Raw genomic sequence first — 21758 nt, 5'->3', positions numbered from 1 at the left:
ACTTGGCCGCCTACCCGCGCGGACGGCGGCGCCCGGAAGACGGTCGGATCGCCCCGCCGCTGCCGCCATTAGTCGCATTCTTGGCGCTCGCCGCCGTCGGGGCTAACAATAGAAAGAAACGGTCCGCTGCGGGCGGCGGCCTAAAACGTCCGGCGGGGCGGGGACGCGCGCAACAGGACGCGCCGAGAAACGTTGCACGAAAATACAACGTTGCGTCGCGCTCGGCCGGAAAACCGCGTACCGTCGCCGTGGGGTGAACCCGGTCTCGCTGCGCGCCACGCGTCCCTGGTTAGGACGCGTCGCGGACGAGGGTTTGCGCGCCCGCCGTCACGGATCCCGCCGTCGACACACGTCCAAGACGGTACGTCACGAAACGCGCCGGGTGCCGGGAGGAGGGCGCGACTCGTGTCCAGGACGGCTTTCGAGCAGCAGATGATCTACGGGGGGGGGGGGGGTGATCTGCGAATCCACGACGAGTGATCTACGTTTTATTAGTATAAAAGCACGTTATATTTTTTTACTACAAGTACGTCATATCATACAAGTATTCGTCAAATATAAAAATAAAAAAATCAAATATAATTATGATTTCAATTGCAGTAAACATTTTATAATATTCAGACGCACGCATTATAGACAGACTCCGACCGACGAACGATTTGAATCTGACCTATCCAGCAACATTGCTAATGACTCGTGGTTATATTGTAAACGTCATTACTGGTTATCGCAATACCGTCCCGCTGCGGTCTACGATAATGTGCGTATGAAAAGCGTAGGTATAATATAATAATAATAGATAATAATAATTGTAGATCACAAACTACACCTTGTACAATGCGGTAGATCACCTGCTACACGAATGCCTCCAGGACGATTTCAAAAGAAACGGTCCGTGCAAAAGGACGCACCGACGCCAGAGAGCGTTTCATTATCGACGGTGTTCGTCGTGATCGTTTTCCACGTTTCGGACACTCGGAATAATCGGGTGGCACTGACGTGCGCACGCAGGGAACAACAGCGGCAAAACGTTTCGGGAGGTGGTCGAAAATATGCGAAATCTTTTAAATTTTGTTACGTACGTGAATTCACGGGCAAAATGTTATTCGTTTATTTCACTTGCAGGTCTCGCGGGAAAACATTGAAATCATTAAACGCGTTGGTCCGGTAATTTATTTTTAATATTTTTCTAGTACAATATCGTCGATGTTAAACCGTTGCTGCTCTCTTTTCGCCGACCTTGAACCGTTTGCACTGTGGTTCATCACGTGTAATCAGTGACGGTGCTAGAGTTTGCGAGGCCCTGGGCAAAATAAATTTTGAGTCTTATAATTTCTATTAATAAAATATCTTAAGTTCAGTTAAATAAGAACCGCTTGGCCTTAATTATAATTTTAGGTGTGGGGCCCTGGGCAACTGCCCCTATTGTCCTCCTCTCGCGCTGTTCCTACGTGTAATTAATTATATTCGTGAGGTTTTCCAGCGGCCTCACAAATTGTATGGGTTCTGGATACGAATATATTTTGAGATGAATAAATTATCATTATTTCAATAGGTACTGACACATGTTTTTAGTCACATAGTGTTTACCAAAAATGTCGAGAGAAAAAAAATAAACATCTTTCCAAAAAGTATAGTACGGTAAACCCTGTCTTATCCGGACCCTTTACGTGTAACAGGATTCTGTGCGGAAATGTACTCGTATTATGGTTCAGGCAGATTTTTATAATTTAACATAGAGTTAAACCCTTGATAAAACGGAAAGCTATTTTTAGGTACCATAAATCATAAAAACCTTAATCAAACGGAATAATAAATCATAAAATGAACAAAAATATTTTTTGTTACCCACATTAATTATACTATTAAAATTATTGTTAATTTAATTTTACTAAAATCATATTCTTTCATTATATTAGGAAATAGTAAAAGCAAATGAAATGTAAAGAAAACCGTTAATGATGAAATTAACAAAGAAGTTGGAAATTGATTTGTTAAAAATAAATCTAAGGTCATTCAAATTAGTGGTCTATTGCTTCAAGAAAAATCCAAGTATATCGCAATTAAGTTGGGGAACACTTTTCGAAGAATCCAATGGTTGGTTGAAATCTTATTCGAATGATATACAGGTATATTGATTTAAAATTGTTATCATTGGGCAGAAAATGTTAAAACCTTAATCTTGCGGAAAATTATACCTTTATAATACGGAATTTTCCTTTTAATTCAGTTACATAGAAACCTGCCTAAAATGGACATTTTTATTAAGTCCACGTGATTCCGCACAAGACAGGTTTTATTGTATATCGTGTGTCAAGTGCGGAAAGTGAGCTATTTCAGTCGCGAGTGGACGCGTCGTTTCGCCCAAGACTGAAATCGCCTTCCCGCGCGAGCCACACATACTATTTTTTGTCACGCCCTTGCGTTCGCGGAAAAGGTAATGCAGGGATCTATGCAACAACAGACTATTCTACGTAAACGATCTCATGGAAGAAATTAAATATGTTTATGCGTCGCGCAAGGATGTTATAATATGAATATAAAATTTAACCTTTGAGGATTCCTACTTTACCGCCCGCTGGACGGAAAGATGTCGCTTTCCAACGATTCAACCGCGGTCGAAAATCAAAATTTCGGTGCAGGGATGATAATATATATATACAGTTTCATCCGGTCTTCCTGAATTTAGGATCCGAACGGGCACCGGTCGAACGTTTTCTCCGTCGAAATTGTTTTTCGGTTTAGGCCTTGCCGAATGCCTGGCGTACCTAACTCGGGCAGTTCCGGCACGTACGAGGGGCAGTCTAATGGGCTTGGCGAATTGATCGAAAATATCGTAATTTTCCGTTCTTCGACGCACAATATTTGCCGTATTAATTCCATCCTATTTATTTTGATGTCCCGTCCAGGCAATTAGCTCTCGTCCGGTCTCGTACAACACCGCGAACCCGTGTTGCCATCTCGCGGAACTTCACCAAAACGATGATGTGTGTGCATAACATTATACACGCGGTATGCTTCCAGGGCATACGGTCTTGCTTTATTCGTGGACGCGGACGTTTCGGCGTGGCCATCTCGGCATGGATCCATTTTATTTTATTGTTGTAAGCGTGTCGTACAAATCGCGCTGTATGTTATATATTTTCAATGCGACTGTTGACTAGGATCATAAAATTGAATAAATGAATTTATTCGGCGTATTTCGTCGGTCGTATTACCGTTAGTTTTAGCCAGGAGAGAAGGTAGGAAAGATTAAAAGAAAGTGGACTGTAAAGGAATGAAAACGAGAAAAAAATATGAGGATGAGATATACGTATATATAAATAACCTGGTGTTATTAATAACCATATGAATAAAAAAAAAAAAATTATTCGACATATGCATGTGTATTAACATGTGCTGCGAAAAAATAAATAAATAATAAAATATCTTAATCTAGGGTTAGTAGTGAGGGTAATCGATGCTTAATCGCTATAACATTATTATATGGTGTAATAAAAATAAACGAATACGAGTAATGATACAACAATAAGAAAGAAAATAAATGTGACCTGACTCTCCTGGAACTGATGACGACTACTGCAACCGTCCCAAGGTTTTTTGGGGCCAGAAGATAATTAATTTGGGGGCTCTTTGATCATGATAATAAGATATGATAATCAAAATACTCACTGAGAATAACAAAATTATTGTAAACGTATTTTTCGAAACCTCAACCAATCAAGCTCATTTGAATTCATGTACCTACTGCATTACATACTTACATAATATAATTGAATATTATTCATATTATTTATAATTTAATCGCTCAATGTAATCGGACAAGTCGCTACACGTTCTCACGCGCGCAACTTTAATCGTCGACACGCAGTGTGTAAAATTGCTCAGTGTAATCGAGGCTTTATTATTAATTATTATACATCAAGATTTTATGGGGGCTCTCTAAAAAATATTCCAACAATGGGGCCTGGGGCCTGGGGTTTTCTGAGAAAATCGGTTGCCAAAGAGACGGCGTGCCATTGTTTGGTTTGCGCGGACGCGCAAAGGCCTTATTCGAACGGCTCAATATGTTCCCAACAGCAACTATACAGATACGTTGAATTGTTCGATATCCTTGCAATCGGGTCAATTGTTACAACATTTAAGATTTAATCCTCAGTGACGCGTGACGAATAAAGAGCATACGAGATGGTGACATTTTTTCCTCATGATCGTTATAATAATGATCGATTATAAAAATCGTTGTACGATAAGTATTTTTAAAGGGATGCGACCCATGATATAAGTCGTAAACATTTTTTTTTTTTTTAATCTCGCGAGTAAGCACACACTTGTATAGTATATTGAATTATGAATAAAATTCAACAAAAATAAATGTGAGCAATTTATTCAAACGTATAAACTTACGGTTAATTTTAAAAAATCGAGATATTTTTATACGCCCGAACGGCCGCGCCGAAATGTTGTAGACCGGTTTATTGGCGCGTTGCGGTACGGTCTTTATTCGAGTGATTAGGATGCGATACTGTGAGCCGCATTGGCGCGTTAAAAACGTTCGTAATAAAGTTAGTGCGTTACGACAAAACGCGTTTAACGATCACTCGCGACGGTAAAATGTTTTATCGATTGTCAGTTATGAATGTGCGATGATTATTAGCAGCGCTCAAATCGCAAATCACTCCGACCACATTATTAACCGACGCATAAACGTTTATTTTGTAACGATGTTCTTTCTCCTTCCACCAAATCGTTTTCGTACGGTAGGTAAACATCGGCATTTCGGGAAAAAGAAACCTACATTCACCCACCAGGGGCGTCCTAAGGACGAGGCGGAATGGACTAGTCGTCACCCCACTCACCATAATGTGCTCTTCTTCGAACGTTCGTTGTTCATTATTTATATAGCACTAGGAAAATACACGAAAGTACACTGTAAAATCGTGTACGAGGTCCAGCCCGCCCCTGTAAAAGTGTCTAGGGACGCCACTGTGTCATCCACTCCCGAGATATGACTTTGGTTGGTCGCGACCAAATCGAACGTCGTCCGTTTCGTACACGTGACGATCATATCCTAGTGCACCGGTCCTCGTGTACCTTTTGGACGTACACCCGTGTATCAGACGTGACGAACGCGTTCAGCCGTCGTGGACGGATTGGGGAGGGAGATTTTTTTTTGTCGCGTCCGCGTGGGAGCTGTTCGCGAGATACGGATAGGAGAACTTCGATTGCCGCTCGCGGCCGACGCGCACACATACGCAAGCGCACGCATTAATACGATCACACGTACGCGCATACGCACTCGCGCACGCACACCTATGCGTACTATAATTGTCGGCGTAACGGCCGTGCCAATAACGGGCGATTCTAAAAATAAACTGCGAGAAAACCGTGTCAACCGTGATCGCGTTACCGGGGCGACACTGACGGCTATGACTGCGACGGCGACGGCGGTGGAAGCGCGATCGCGAAAATGTCAATGGGTCAGACCTAAATACGATTTAATATTTTATTATTAGAAGGCGTGAACGTTGTACTGCGGTCCGCGGCGTCGACGGTTGTCCGCGGTGTTTCGGATTTATGTACTTCTTCGATTCTATTAGGGTCGCGTTTCGACGCGGATCGTCTGTGCGTTCCGAATAACCTGTGACCTCCCGAGTACTCCTTTCGAAGAATCCAACAATTGTGTTGCAAAATAATAATAATAAAAAAAAAAAATAATACGTTTATCACACAATTCGTGGTCGTACGAAATAAGTGATATATGGACGTCGCCCATCGCCGCGCAGATGTGCAAAATACGCGTTGGACGCGCGCACGTACGTTTTTAAATCTTCGGTATTACCCATCACCGCGCATGAACTCTAAAATACATAGTAGCTCGATCGCGGTAAAATGTATCTCGGATACACATATGGGTACGCGTATTTTATCCGTATATTTTTCACGGTTATCATCGCTTGTTAAGTAAATTGATGGTACTGTCTGTTCGACAGGTGTAACAATCCGCCGAGACACTTTTACTAAGCTTGATCGGTAAGAAATCGTATCCAACGTCTACAGATTTGCGACTACGTTCCGGCTCTCGGTTTTCGGACGACCATCGCGTGTGACGTACATAATGTTTAGAATTTTCACTAGTAATCGTGAAAACCGTCGAAATAATTTGGACAACTATAACCATCCGTGTGCTTGTATAACTGTCCGGTGTGTGGCGCTATATTTATGTGCGTCGACGGATTATGCATTTCGTGTGGTACCGGGTCACGTTTGTGCGGCAACGGGAAGCGCCGAAACATATTTTATCGTATTTACGGAGCTTTAAAAAACGTGTGCGCGTGTGTGTATGGGGTCTTCTAACCGGGTCTTCTTTGTTTACCAAATCGGTTTATCGTACGCAAATGCAATCAATGGCCACTGTCGCCCGCCAAAAACGAATCGATCCACAAACCGTATTAATGGTGAGCAAACACATTAGTATCACCTTCAATGGAGCGGTTGATGAATGTTAAGCCTTCTGTTTTCGAAATCCACGGACCGCCGCCATGCAGTTCACGTTTCTGTGTTTTAAGCTTTCGGTTTACCTTGAGATTAAAGTGCATTACACAGTACTATGTAACCAGTGACGTTGCCGTCGCATGGATTGCAACTGCACTAAGTCATCGGAGTACCTGATTGTGAACACTTTTTACACTTTCGATGCTTGACATAACGCCAAGGTGCGTGAACGATGACAACTTTGTCTACGATTTCGATAAAAATCAAGGATTGACTCGAGTTGACGGAGAATTGTCTATGAAGCCCGTGTTGCTATCGCACTACGCTTGGCACCTACCGCCGACGGTAATTAATAAAACTTTATGGCGGATTTGAATGAAATTGTTGTTTTCTTCGTGGATATATTAGAGTATATCAATGAGCCAAAAAAACAAAAAAAAAAAACCTATTAAAAACGTAAACTTATTATAAGGTTATAACCAGGGCTAGGGACTTATAACACTTAAAATCATTAAAATAAGCGCTTAAAAACATCATTATAAGCACTAAAATAAGCAGTTAAAAATATAAAATTTTAACTAAAAAGTCAAACAAAATAAAAATAAATCTACACTTTCAAGACTTTAAGGATTTTATGGATTTTCTAAGGGATTTTTCTGAAAAATAAAATGTAAAAAACTGTTCTCTCTGTTCTTGATCATTCTGACGTTCTATTTTCAACGTTTAAATATTTTTGTTAACCATACAACGATGCCTTGGACGGCGACGAGCTACGTGACAACGTACATAAGATAAGAATTGTTTTTAAATTTTAATTCTATCAAAAACGACTTTGTAGGAGGAAACTATTAAAAACGTAAAAACACTGGTCAAATAAGCAAAATTAATCGGCAAAACTGTAGATTAGTATTTTTTTTTGAAAAATTGCTGAAAAAAGCAAAATAAAGGCACTTTAAAATTTCATAATTGTACGTGTTATAACTTGACATGAACTTCTGTAGCACTGTGGTACAGTTTAAGTCAATCCATAAAAATAAGCAAATGCCTTAACTCCCGAGCCCGGGTTATAACTGTTCGACATGTACGAATAAACCATGTTACGTATAATATTTGTTCGAGTCGAATTCGAATAATAAATAAAAATCGAACAGCATTATTGCGCACCAGTGTTGGCACATATCGTTTTTGCCTACGGAATGTTCGCGGCCTAATTACTCGGAAAAACGCCGACCCACATCGGCGGTGGCACGTTCGGGGCTTCGCGGGTCTGATCGAAACCGGTTCTACGTGGTCGTTCGCGGGGCGCACCCGTTAGAATGCGTTCTCCCCCACCCGGTAAAAGGCCGCGTGGGATCGCCCCCGGACGGCGATTTCTCCGTTTCGTCCCCAGTACGTAGCTGGGCGAAGCGACATACCCTGTACGCAACGGACGGCGGTCCCATAGCGTCTGGGCGTCAACACCGGTCGGACGTTGTGCGCGTCGACGTCAGCACTTTCGTGCCGTCTCACGCGGTTTGGATTCTAACTCGGGCACCGGAGTGGGCCGCGGCCTAGTTGGCCCGGGCCGCCGTTTCGCCCGCGTGCGATGGTCACACACGTCGTGTGGTACGCGATCTCACGCGACAACGGTTGTTGCGTGCGTCCGACGACGAAAGTTCAACCGGCTGTTGTCCACCACCGCCCGTCCCGCGGAGGGTGTACGGATCTTAAACGGTCCGTTCAAACGCACCCGGTTTGGTTAGTTACCCGGATCCGCTCGAATCACGCTGTATACACCAATCGACGCTCGACCGCTCGCGTCCCGTTCCCCGCATATCGAACTGATCGAATCGCGCGCCTTCAGCGGCGTCCAACAGCGGTTTTCACAATGATTTCTCTGCGGTAAACGAACGCAGTTTTATTTTTTTGCGCTGCACGTCCTTCTAAGTATACAACTCGAAGCGATCGCTACGCGTCGTCTGTTGACGGTTTGGATTTTTTCAAAAAGGGCAAACGTTTTACTCCATACGAGCCACGTAGAAGTAACCAAAACAATTCTGCAAAACAAAATAACAATAATAATAATAATGTTAAATAAATAACTATGCCAAACAAAATAATTAAAAATTAGTATAATTTCAAGTAAACATCATAAAACGTACTGGTCTCGGAATAAAACAAAATATGTTCCGATGTATGTGTATATACAATTACGCAGCTATAATTAAAAGCACACCGAACCAAACGCTATTTTAATAACTCGTTCAATGAAGAAACCATAACAATATTGTACGCTGAAACCAAAACGATATCGAATTTTTATATTTGATGATTTTTTCATTTATCATGTTATATACGATATATTATTATATACATATGAGATATTGTTATGTTTAACATTGATTTGTGCTGCATATATATGGATTTATTTTAGTTAAAGCGTTTGTTAAGATTACTGTTAAAAATTACAATCAAAACCATGCGTTTCAAAACACTCGAATTCGAGTACTCGAGAATATTATATTTTCATATTGGGCTCGGCACCAAGAAAATACCGGTGCGCTACTTAAATAGTTTTGTTCGGATGCTGTATACAGCACCGCAGGTACACACACTCGTATTGTTACGGATTTCAACAACTGAAAAAATAAACGTACCTACCATGTATATAATATGTTATGTCCCGTCGGTTAGTTCCAACGGACATGGATTTGTTCGCTATCAGGAATGGTTGACACAAAAAAACACAACAAATATCGAACTATTTATGTTTATTAAGTTATAATAAAGTTATAATAATGACGCAGTATTAGATTTAGTTATTGTTATAAATGTGGTCGACTGACGTATGTTGCATTTATGTGCTTAGGGAAGAAGGAGGGGTTCTTATACAAATAATACATCGAATATAAGTATTTACGTTGTATAAGCTGGTTCAATGTTCCGGGGAATAATTTCAATTTGAGTTTTGGGAATCATCGAACGTCGCAAATCTTCTATAAGCTGCGATTCAATGAGTTTCGATGCGCCGTTTATTTTTATTTATAAAAAAAAAAAAAAATGAAAGAACCACGGTCTTATTGAAAATAAAACTGTGAATCGTAGGGAATTCGCGAACTCACTAAAATATTTTAAGATCAGAATTAATTGAATTACAATGCTACAATGCTACACATATGTTGTCGACAATATTTTTTCGGTGTACCGAATCGTAGTACGTCGTACCAGGCGGTGTTATAGTTTTCGAAAACTGTTTTGTTTTTTTATTTTCATCGCCAACGTGTCAATTTCGCTTTTTCGTTTTCGTTTCGTTGGCATTATTCCACGGTAAATTCATCGAACATCACCACCAAACGTATCTTTCGGTGGACGTACACTCTTTTGGAAATCACGATCGATAGTTTAGAATCTAGAGTTTTAAATAGTGAATCTAAAGTAAAATAATGGTAATAAACGATTTTCAGATTATTCCCGAGATGTTCCGATGACGCTGCAATATTATTGTTACGGCACAATCGAACTGTACTATTTAAAGAATAAATAAGACGTATCAGGGGTGAATTTGGACCCGAATTACAGAGGGGAAAATTTTAAAACTCTAAGGACTCACATTTATGGTAGCTCGCTACTCGGTTTCTACTATAAGGCTTAAAATATATTGTTGATATTTTCATCAATTATGAATAAAATCAATTTTAAATCGAGCATATTAAATACTTATTTAAAAAGGTTTGAATTCAAATGGTTTTTATTTTTGAGAACAGGGAAGGGGGTGATCTACCTCTGAAATATGCGTTTTTATAAATCATCACGACCATGTCACATTTACGCTTTATATCCGCCGTACATATTACCTATTTATATTAGTTGTGTGGGTATCCAGGGATTATTTTTGTAGCGGGCTGAATCAGTCAAAATATCATAATTGCATAAGAAGTATGTAGATATATTTATTACAATAAATTATACAGTTGAATTAAATCTAGACAATTCTGGTCGTCTAGCTGTTGCACTGTTGGCAAGCTTTTAATGTTTAATAACATAGAATCAGTAACATTAACATTTCTATGAACAAATAAGTCCTGCAAGCCGAGCAATGTTGAATATTATTATTGTACGTGTATAATTTAAGATTTTCTGAAATTTCGGAGGAGGAGATGTGCAGTTCCCTTAGCCATCCCCAACGGATACGCCCCATCGAAGTGGTCTGCAGGAGTTATCGGTGAAATTATAAACAGTACAGTTTTACTATAGTAAATTTTGTGAATCACAACATCTTGACCCTTGAATTCATCATTCGTTGCGATCGGTTTACATGATGTTCACACGGTTGTCGAACCGTCTGATTGAACTGCATACAACTAGGGATAACTTACTGTTGCGTGCACGTTATTATGTTAATGTATGCTTTCGCATAATTTGAACAGCAAAAAACGTACACGCGCGCACTGCAACGCACGGGCATGATGTTTTTTTAACGGTCGACCGCTATTGCAATATTATATAGTACATCGTAATCGCTTTGCCGACACGATTTTCAAGCCAAATTCAAATTACCATTTGATTTGTGGGCAATAATCGAGCCGCTATTTCTCATCACTTCGTTTCCCACAGCACGTGTACACGCGTGTTGTTATAACGCGGAACGCGATTAAAAAATATTTTACATCGAAAAAAAAAAATTTTATCGCGGTATTATCGTGTTTTTGGTTTCGAGTGTACGTACAATGTTCGTATGTACAGTGTTATAAATTGTACCATGCTTATGAAATGACGGCGGCGTAAGGAATGTTATTAAAAGAGAGAAAGTGTTGGCGTTATCGCAAAAATTAACTAAAAACGCCTTCGGTACGAGCCAAATCTCGTTGTGATGCTCGACGATATGGGATTGCATAACTTCAGGCCAAAATTAAATAACCGTGGATGCTTCGGAACGCCGCACAGTGGTCTGTGTTCTAGATTAGCTTGCATTAATTAATACCTTCTAAATATGAGTTAAAAAAAAATGATGAAAAATATCAATTCTATTAGTTTTGGACATGCTAAATCCAAATTTTTTATCAGGTTTTTAAACAACCCCTAATTAGGGGTTAAAACATTTTTATGTTTCTAAATTTTCATAAAACTTGCATATTGTACATAAACTAATTTACATGTTTTAGGTTGCTGAATCCAAATACACTTTACATTTGTAATCTACCCCTAATTATAGGAAATATGGGATGGTTTTATTTTTTAAAATTTATATATATATTTTTAACATTATAATATAATTATGAAAACTGCGTTAACAATTACTGTCACTGTCAGAATCGATGTTTAAATTTATTTCATCTAACGTTATATTCAATAGCGATTTAGCTTCATTTGATAAGTCTTGTTATTTTTTTTTTTGGAAGTAATCTTATGGTCGTCCTTAACGAGTCAGATGATATTAATAACATATTCAAGAGGTCATTGTTGGTGTTTATTCTTGAGTTTTTTCTCGTGTGGTATTATTTGTACATTTTATAATCTTTATTTCGAGATTCTTGGACCTCCTCTGATAATTGTCATAAAAAATTAATGTTAAATGTACTGATTTATTCTGAAAAAAAATTTAAACTAAAAAAACAGAAATACTAACCTATCGGTAAAATTGCATAGCGAATAACATCAGCACTACGAATTAATATTTTATGTACACTTGACAGCATATAAAACCAGGGGTATAAGGAAACAAAAAGTTAAGCTGTTTGTTCACTATACTCATCAAATGTATCTATATTAATATCCTGGCCACTTGCCATAACCATTAGAATATTTTTAAATCGTTCAATCGGTTTTACATCAACTCCTGTGATCTCGGTCGATTCTGCACATTTTTAAAAAATGTCCTAGGAGTATTTCCATCATTTGTGGTCCCGTGTCTTATAAAAGCAATGACTAAAACAAATAAATAGCTTTTAGGAATAAGAAAAAAATAAGTTACAAAAAAATATTATTACCTTGCAATACCATATCAATTAATAATGCCATATTTTAACGGAATTTGTTCTGAATCACAATTTTCCGTGTTTTAAATGTTTCTTTATTTTCTTCTGTTCTAACATATTCAAACAATGAAATTATATATCTCAATTATAGTATATTATTTTGACATCTTTATAGTTTATATAACTAAGCTACGGTTATATTACTTGCTAACATTTAAATGGTAAACGATACGATAAGTGTATATAATACATTCGAAGAATCGGATCCACGCGTGTAAAGTTGATAAACCGTATTTAAAGTTTTGTGGATTTACATGTCTTGATTTATTTTTTTCGATGCCATTGAAATATTTTGGAGTGCCACTACTTACATAGCATGATTGACTGGACGTTCTGGTCATTGAATTACATATCTGAATACATTTTTAAACATTTTATATAGAACCATTATACATTTATAATAGTTAAATAAATTATAATACACATTATACTTTTTCAATCAACCATTGAAAATATTAATGTGTGTTTAATTTGCTGAGTTATTGTACCCAATAATATTTCTGTGGGCAGTAGATTATTTATTTTAATTTTAGAAGCATTAACTTCTTACAAAATGCTATTGACTGTTTCCTCTTAAAAATTAAATTTTATTGGATGACAAAAAAGCGTGAACGATGTTCGAGGGTTCTGTCACACCACTTTAATTTTTCTTGTACTAAGAAATGTAACTGGATAGTTACTTATGAAAACATGAACAAGTCACGGTCAGTTATGTATGATATAGCACTATTATTAAAGTTTTGTTTGTACAGAGCTTGGCCATTGCCTGGTCATCACACCCCTATTTATACAACATTTCAAAGTAGTTAATATTTTCTTTAATTTGCACTGACTCGACTGTATCGAGTCTTTTATATATTTCAAAAATTCTGTGAACTATGTGGTCGAGGAGGATTTTCATAAGAACAGCTATTCTTATTAGCTATTTTTTATAGCAAAAGTCACGATTTTTTAGGCATGAATTTCGTGCCGATTACGCAAAGTGGATAGTCTACATTAAGTTGGCCCATCCAAATATAAATTGATCATAAAAATAAAAAATAATAATTTGGTAATTTTGAAAATCAATTTGTTATTATTTGCTAATTATTTGCTAATTTTTAGGATAGATTTTGTAAATTTATCGGTATGTGGGTAGGCCAAGTTCAGGGACGTTCGTTAGTTGAAATTTCTGTGTTCTTATCGTAATTTTATTGGCTTGATAAGTTGTAAAAGTTTTTCGTTATATGAAATATTGTTCAATTGGATGATCAGTTTTATTAATTTGATATAAAATAATACAACTGTCGTACTTTAAAAAATAGGTTTTTGCAAGCTAATTTACAACACAGAATATGCCGTATTGGGTCGAGAAATTAAATCGGTATAATTTCGTTCAATGGTACGGTTCGGTTGCGCGTTACGCAGTGTGGCGACACACATGTGCTGTAACAAGGCGAGGATAGGGGTTCAACCAACCACCTAGAAATTGAAAGAATATTTATATTTATATATTTATACCCGCACTTGATATTGGGTAGTTTTTATTCGTATAAAATTTAAAAATATTAGATAAGTAAAGAAACTATTAGTCGTTATTTGCTATTACGTTTTTGCTGTTACAGTCCTTGAAAAATGTTTATACACTCCTGAAAATATATATACATGTATTTTTTTTTTTGTGCACACGTCCGGTAGTGCAGATCGTACCTACAGATCGCACGACGTGTCCAAGTCGCGAATGAAAATAATTGGTGCGCACAGGCGACCGCGACGGAATTCCAGGGGCCTCAACTTTCGAAAACTTCGTTCGATTTCGATAACTTACCGTCCGCGTATGCTGATCAACCACAGCAGTGTAAGCGATGACCTGTCAAACGTTTACAAACAACAACATGGTATAATGCACAGTTGGTTCGATAAAAATAAGGATTATTGATTTTTCTCTCTGGCAAAAGTTAGCTATATTAGACCATTATACCATAGTCGTGGTTGTACTTTATTCGTGTTTTCAGTTTACTGTGTTTTGTACGATAAAATTCGTTAGAACACGAAACTCGGTCAGTTCCGAATCTCGGATTGAACTTTTAAACTTTTGTATTTTCTTGCTTATTATTCAAACGCGAAGTGGCAACCTTTCTATTTGTGACGCATTCGAGTCGCACTTAATATATATCAATAACATTTTTTAGTCAACGGGTTGTGTTCCTTTGTGTGTATAACGTGCAGTATATACAAAAATCGTTTTTTGAAACGAAAAATGTATATTACACACGTATAGGTAAATACGTTTTCCAAGGAAGAGGAAATCGATTTTGTCCCGTACCGGGACATTTTACGATGCATAAACGAAGTACTCGTACGTGTGCTCCAGCGAACAACAATATAACATTGCACTAGCGCGTTTTTTCATTGTTAATCAAACGCATGTATCGAGGAGTAGACAGAATAAATTCACTCGTTGAAATCAACAAAACAATAGAAAAAATGATGAAAACGGGGGAAAAAAATACTAAAGCGTTATGTATAACAAATGCGATTGGCTAGTATTTTTATGCGACTACGCTGATCGAACATTGGCTTGCATGGACACTAAACGACCGTCACTGTCTTAAGGTACGATCATGACGAATTTTCAGTTGTACGAAACAACAGAATAACCACATTTACTGATTCCCACAAACACGTTAGTTGCGGTCGCGAATCCCATCAATCAACCGAATTTCTAAGGGTCCGGTTGATATGTTAATGATATATATTTAGGAGAAAAACTAGAACTTTATCGTTAGCAAATTTTAACTCTGCATTTCTAACCCCTCGTCGCAGTGATGTTAAAGTTTGTTGAAATTTACTTTTACTCGGCTCGAACATGTCGGTTTGTTAGAATACATTGTTGTGCCGACGTTACGTCACGTCAAGTTAACGCGAGACAGTTTGCATTTCTAAACGTTTCGGTGCTCCGTAATCGACAGAGATAATCACGTCGGGGGTGAACTTTCGAAAAACTATAGTGAAAAAAGTGAACGGATCCCTAAGGGTGCTTCCCGTCGCCGCCGTCAACATTCGAATCACCGGATTTCCTATTCTATTTCAATCATGTCTACGCCAATGCATTAGTTTCAAAAGTTATTGAACATTTCTCCCTCTTAGGGGTGCCATCTGCATTTTTCAAAAATTTAGGCGAATTATTTCGTTCGGTCATTTTTAATTCAACTTTGTGTAAGCACGTATGTTTCATTCGCTGGCGTATGTATGGGTTAAAAGCGTATACATTTAATAATTCAACGAATTAAATTATAGAATGTGATTGTACTGTTATCGTAAAGACGAAAAAAAAACAAACATTTAATGCATGCAATTTACATAATAAATCTTAACATTTAAGATTATGGGCGCGGCGCGTTTATAAATTTATAGATGGGCTGATAAAACGCAGGAAAAATGATCATGCTAAGTACACCCTGAATGCCACGCCTCCCTCCTCCAAAATGACCATCATGAAAGTAGTACGAGTATAGATATTTTACGCGTGAGACGGCTGCGAAGGACGTGAGATTATCTTTCACAGATTCCATGCGTTTAGTTAAGAGTACTCGAAAACGGTAATGTTGTTATCATCTATGATCAGGCGCGAATGCAGGAGTGGCTTGAATCCCTTCCTTCTCCCCAAAAAAATGTTATAAAATATGACCTGACCTACAAATGTATTATTTATTTCAAAGTTTCCCGTGACACTTGCAAATAAAATATGTAAATATAAAATATTTTAAAATTAGTGATAAATTACGCTACTCATCAATGCACTGTACATTTTTTCACCCACCCTCTCCAAATGTTTTCCTGCGTTCGTCCCTATCTATCAACGTGCCCTCACAAGAGGTTCATAGTCCCCCTCTCGCTACCACCTACGTATCGGACGTGCAAACGTTTCCAATCAGTGCACCGACGCGATAAAGCGATTATTTATACGTACATATTAATTATTATACAAACGTGTGTAAGCAGATATCAACCATGACATATTATTTAGTTATTATTGGCGTTGGACTTGGGCCAGTAGACTGCGTCACAAGTTTTTTTTTCATCTATGCTCCGAACACGTAAAAAACGAACAATCCAATTTGATTGGATTGCGTTTCACCTGCAGTACTTGCCCGCGGGATCCATCCAGATCAACATGGGTGGTTTGACATTTTTCAATAGGATTAGGTATCAATACCACAAAATCGAATTTCAAAAAATACATTGTCATCGGTACACTGTTTACGAAGTCTATGCAATTGTTTTTCGTCTACTTCAAACCATTCGCTTGTGCAATTATTACGTGATGGAACGGTCTTGTGTTCATATTACATACCGGCCATCCGGTGCACAAGTATCGGTCTGTTCTCAATGACATAAACCCTTATGTATTTTTGTCGGGAACCGTATAAAAAATACAATGTCGACCCGGATCTTTGGATCACAAAACCGTCTCGGAGCGCCGGTGGACAGAGTATGCCCACCCACGTCAGTACGATGAGTTAGAACCGTGCGGTCGGGGGATCGTAACAGTGTGCACGACCACCGTAGAACTTGAAAACGGATCGTTGACGAACTTCGCACGCACGAGTGGACACACAACGGGACGATCGCGCACCGCCCACCCGTAGCTCACGGTGGCGAACGTATCCTTAATGGTCGAGTGTAAAAATAACAACGCTATACCCTCATACGACGCGCCCCGACAGCACCAAAGGGTATACGATAATTAATAACAACACAGTGTTGAACTTCCATCGACCGATTTCTATCAGGTCCGGTGAGTTTTTACACATCGCTTACACGCCAATATTTAATACTCATAATAATTATAATCTCGACGCATCCGCCGCCGCATTTCGTGTTCCGGAGAGAACGAGTTAGGTTAATACCACCCTTATTTTTAAAATTATTATTATCACTGAGGACGTGTTGACGAGTTAACGAAAGCGACACGACTATCGCGACCAAGGATTTATGACTATCACGGTGGATCAATCAAATGATAGTTTCAGAACGTTTTTCGTCCGAATCCATTTCATAATAATAACGACTAGTGATTAACAACAGTAATTATTTGATGTGGCATTGCAGTTGAGACCTGCCAGTAGCGTAACGAGTTAACGAACGCCAACGTTCCAAGAACAACGTTTGCACATCAGTAACAAAATAACGTAAATGGTGTAGACTCGAACAAAAATGTCCAGAACAGTTTCTGAGCTTTTACTGCAGTATCTGAACAAGTTTTATTTTTTTTTGTTCGCTTATTTGATAAATAACAAAATTAATTTTAAATATATATATATATATTTTTTTTTTGAAAATTTAGGTGAAAACTTTTTCTTATTTTTTTAAATTTATAATAATGTACTTTTGGGTAAAAAATAAAAATGTGATACAAGTAAGTAATTATGTAAAATTGTTAAAGTAAAAACAGAGTTTGCAATAAATTAAAGACGACAATTAAAAAACATTATAAGGTTCTGTAATTAGGAAATCGTTGAATAATGGGACGAAAAAATATTGAACAAATGCGAGAACGAAAAAACTGCAGCACGAGAATGTGATAATCTATGAATTATAATGAAGTGTGATAAATTCAGAAAGAAAATTAAAAATGTTATAATAGTAGAGCGATTCATCGATGCATTATGTTCAATGGTTAGGTTAACCTGCGATATGTATTCTATAACCACTACGAGTATATGATATGTATAACTTCATAAAGACAAAAAAATGTAAACATTTGCATCACAAATGTTTGTTAGCAAGTTAATAAGCCTTTTGTAGACGAATGGCGATCAACGAGTTTCAGCAGAATATCTTGTAAGTACTTGCTCGTAATAAGGGATAATATATATCTTTTTCAAGTTCATCTGCTTTTTCATCGCGTACCCTATGTATATATATTATATACATATATATGCATATATTTCTGAGTCACTTGTTCTCAAATCAAGTTTCCACTTGAGATCGTTCTCGAATACGAATTAATCCAACCATGTATTTCTAAGACACATTACGCCTATACATTACTTAAGTATACATCTGGTGTTCATTACTTGTACTATTTTGCATACCGTATTATTTTTAATCGGTTTGACTAGTTTATTTTCGTGTCGTACATTTATAATTATTCCATATTGTCTATTACATTAGTTTCGGTACAATGTGACATTGAACAGTTTTAATTAGCAGTCGTCGCTGGAGCCACAGTTATGCAGCGGTTCCCGAACTGTGCTCCGTGAATGAAGTATAAGGTAAAGTATAGTATATTATTAAATTCGAATATTATTATATTTCTCAGTTATCGAGGAAAAACTCTTACACGATTACTTGAATTGCGCAGTAAATTGTACGTTTTTTTCACCGAACGTTCATTCAATTTAAAACTCAAACTTACTGATGAGATTAGGTTGTTTTGACTTCATTGCTTGGCTAATAATACATAAATTTAAATGAGGTAAATCAATGCAAAGTAAAATGACCACATTATTGAATTTTCGGCAGCGTATTTTTTTCAACATAAAATCGAGAGTTTATGTTGTCTCAAATATACATTCCTGATTTTCAGGGCTCCGTAAATTTTTTTCGAAAACATAAGGGCTCCGTGAACAAAAAAGTTTGAGAACCACTGCAGTAGGGCATACGCATATCTAACACATTCCTACCGTATTATTCATTAGCATAGAACCAATAATGTCGACATGTGCGAAGAATACCGAATCAAAGGTTGTACCTTTGTCAAATAAACAAAATCTGGCTACGCTAAACGACTCGATAACGATATAAGATGAGCTAAACAAAAGACGACGATAAATTTAAGTATATTTTTTCTCAGAAAACCAGTGACACAAACAAATTATCAGTCGTTACAACTGTGAACGGAAAAGTTTATCAACGGAGAACGCAAAGTTTATGCAAATATTTTTGATTTAGAAATAACCTAATTATCTTGTTGTTGAAACTTTAATTTTAAAACGAATAAAGAAAATAAAAAGATAATATAAAATATGCCAAGATAATCTTCTGTGGTTAAAAATAAACTATTGTGACTCATAACTGCAATAACATTCGGTACAACAGTGAGCCAGGCTCATTTAGAATCATATATAGCGATCTAGAAATTACGGAAAATAAAAATCAATTCTCTTCGCACCTTTAACGTTTATTTCTAACTTTACGATCGCGTACGCATAGGTGTGCGCAGACCTGTATTTCAGGATGTTCCTATAGTAATTTTGAGCCCTATAATAACGAAACGTGTTGGTATATTTAATAAATTATAATGTATAAATAATTAAATAATAAACATAGCTTAATTTTTTATTTAATGTCGGAGTATAATAGTCCAAATAAATATATAATAATATATAATAAATAATAAATTTTCCTTGAATGACGTATATTTTTTTTGAGATAGCTTTAATTATTTATGATTAGTAATTTTGTAGTCAACTGCAGCTGTTATTTTGTCATGATAAGTTTTTGTGCAATTATTTATAAAATCTAATTAAATTTTTTTTTATTGCGAAATATTTAATTTTTTTTTACCAGATGTTTTAGAAGAAATTGTGTATTGTAGTAAAGGGTTTGCTGCCGGTCGCTACGCCTACCACGTTCGGAAACACTACGCAGAGACGGTTTTTAGAATTTTTTCTGGGAGTGGGGTCCTTTGATATTATCTTGTTGCAACGTTGACACCAAAACATGTTCAACCCGTTAAAAGTTTATCAATTAAAAATATAATCCTTATAATCAACGTCTTATGTCGTTGAATTCGATTCTTGTGAACGAAAATAAAAACGTAACAAAGCGTTTTACACCCGAGCGTCCCGAGCGAATAATATCGATCACGGACAAAACTCGAAGCTTGCGGAGGGGATCAGCTACTGGTGCTTCAAACCAATACGTCATCGTCGACACGGAGGTTGAACGTGCGCTCGATGACGAATACAAGTCGCAACCATTAGCGCGCCGAAAACACTGACCCGTCTTGTCGGTCTTGTTTATCTGCACGCGTTCTTCGTCCGTCGAATTTAAACCCGTCCCCGAACGGCGTAGGAGACGGGACGAAATACTTAACTTTTAACTGATCTCCCAGGTTGCGTACGATAGGAATCCCACCACGTGTTTTCGACACCCGGTGCAAGGATTCGTTTTTCCCGCGCAACCGACAGCGGAACGTGCGTTTTACGGAATGTTTTAGATTACTAATCACACACCACATTAACCGAAATAATTAAACCCGTCGAATAAACATAGACATTTACGTGACCCGAAACGTCTGGACGCACTCCACAGAGGTTGGCTTTGGTGAGAAATAATATTCTCGTCGTTTTTCAATTAATGCGATTCGCTCGGAAGCAATTACACTGAGCGTGGAAAACGAATGTCCGTGGAATGTTAACAAAATTATACGTAATGCACGTGAGGTTTGGGCGAGAAAAAAAAAATCCAAATATAACTCATAAAATGTTGAAGTACTCGTAACGACAACTCGACAAAACGAATAGGTGTGACGACTGATGTGCTGTTCTACACTTTTGGAACGTTTTAGTTTCGGAGGAGAGAACATTGATTCTGAATCATTCAGGGATCTTCCAACTATAACACGTGACATTCGTTTTGGTAGTATTCGAAAATGTATTTTTGAATAACCAACGGATAACAATATATTTTTTATACGTATGTATTTTATACAGTATAGTATCATTAAACGATTAAACAAAACATTTATATTAGGAGATTATCGTTATTATTATTATTATTATTATTTTGTATCGATGTATCTATATATTTTTTCATTAAAAGTCTTGACGTTCACGGAAATATTTTTTACTGTGATTTATTTGTGGCGTTCTGCATCGAAGGAAGCCGGTTCGGTTTGCCTCGTGGATACTCGCTTCGGCTTAGTTTGAAATAATTAATTTTTTTCTAACATTTCGAAATCGTCATGCAAAAAAATATTATTTATCCCCGGGAGTGATATATTTACATATATTATACACGTTGCGCAGTCGTCCGAGACGCGCCATCTCGTTGCGGACCGAGAATTCAGCGTGGTTTAAAATTAATTGGTTGTCGATGATTTAAGAAAAAAAATATAAACACGTTATATCATACCGTCTGTATGTACTTCGTAATATAACAGAATCCGGGAACAAGTATTCAATCGATTTCAAAAATTGCGTTCTTGTTTAAAGACAGTTATAAGTGTAATTAAAAAATCATCTCTAGTTCGAAGTA

General features: G+C 37.4%; 1 long non-coding RNA gene across 1 annotated transcript; it reads left to right on the top strand.

The window, feature by feature from the left end:
- The first annotated feature begins 225 nt into the window (after positions 1 to 225).
- On the top strand, positions 226 to 1291 carry LOC112687735. The gene is made up of 3 exons (XR_003149002.1): positions 226 to 526; positions 601 to 760; positions 816 to 1291. It is a non-coding gene; the product is annotated as an uncharacterized LOC112687735 (long non-coding RNA).
- The last annotated feature ends 20467 nt before the right edge of the window (positions 1292 to 21758 follow it).

Source organism: Sipha flava, unplaced genomic scaffold (assembly GCF_003268045.1).
Source record: "Sipha flava isolate LNK unplaced genomic scaffold, YSA_version1 35a_pilon_pilon, whole genome shotgun sequence".
NCBI lineage: Eukaryota > Metazoa > Arthropoda > Insecta > Hemiptera > Aphididae > Sipha > Sipha flava.
The sequence above is the reverse complement of the archived record's forward strand: the minus strand, read 5'-3'. Positions and strand labels throughout refer to the sequence as shown.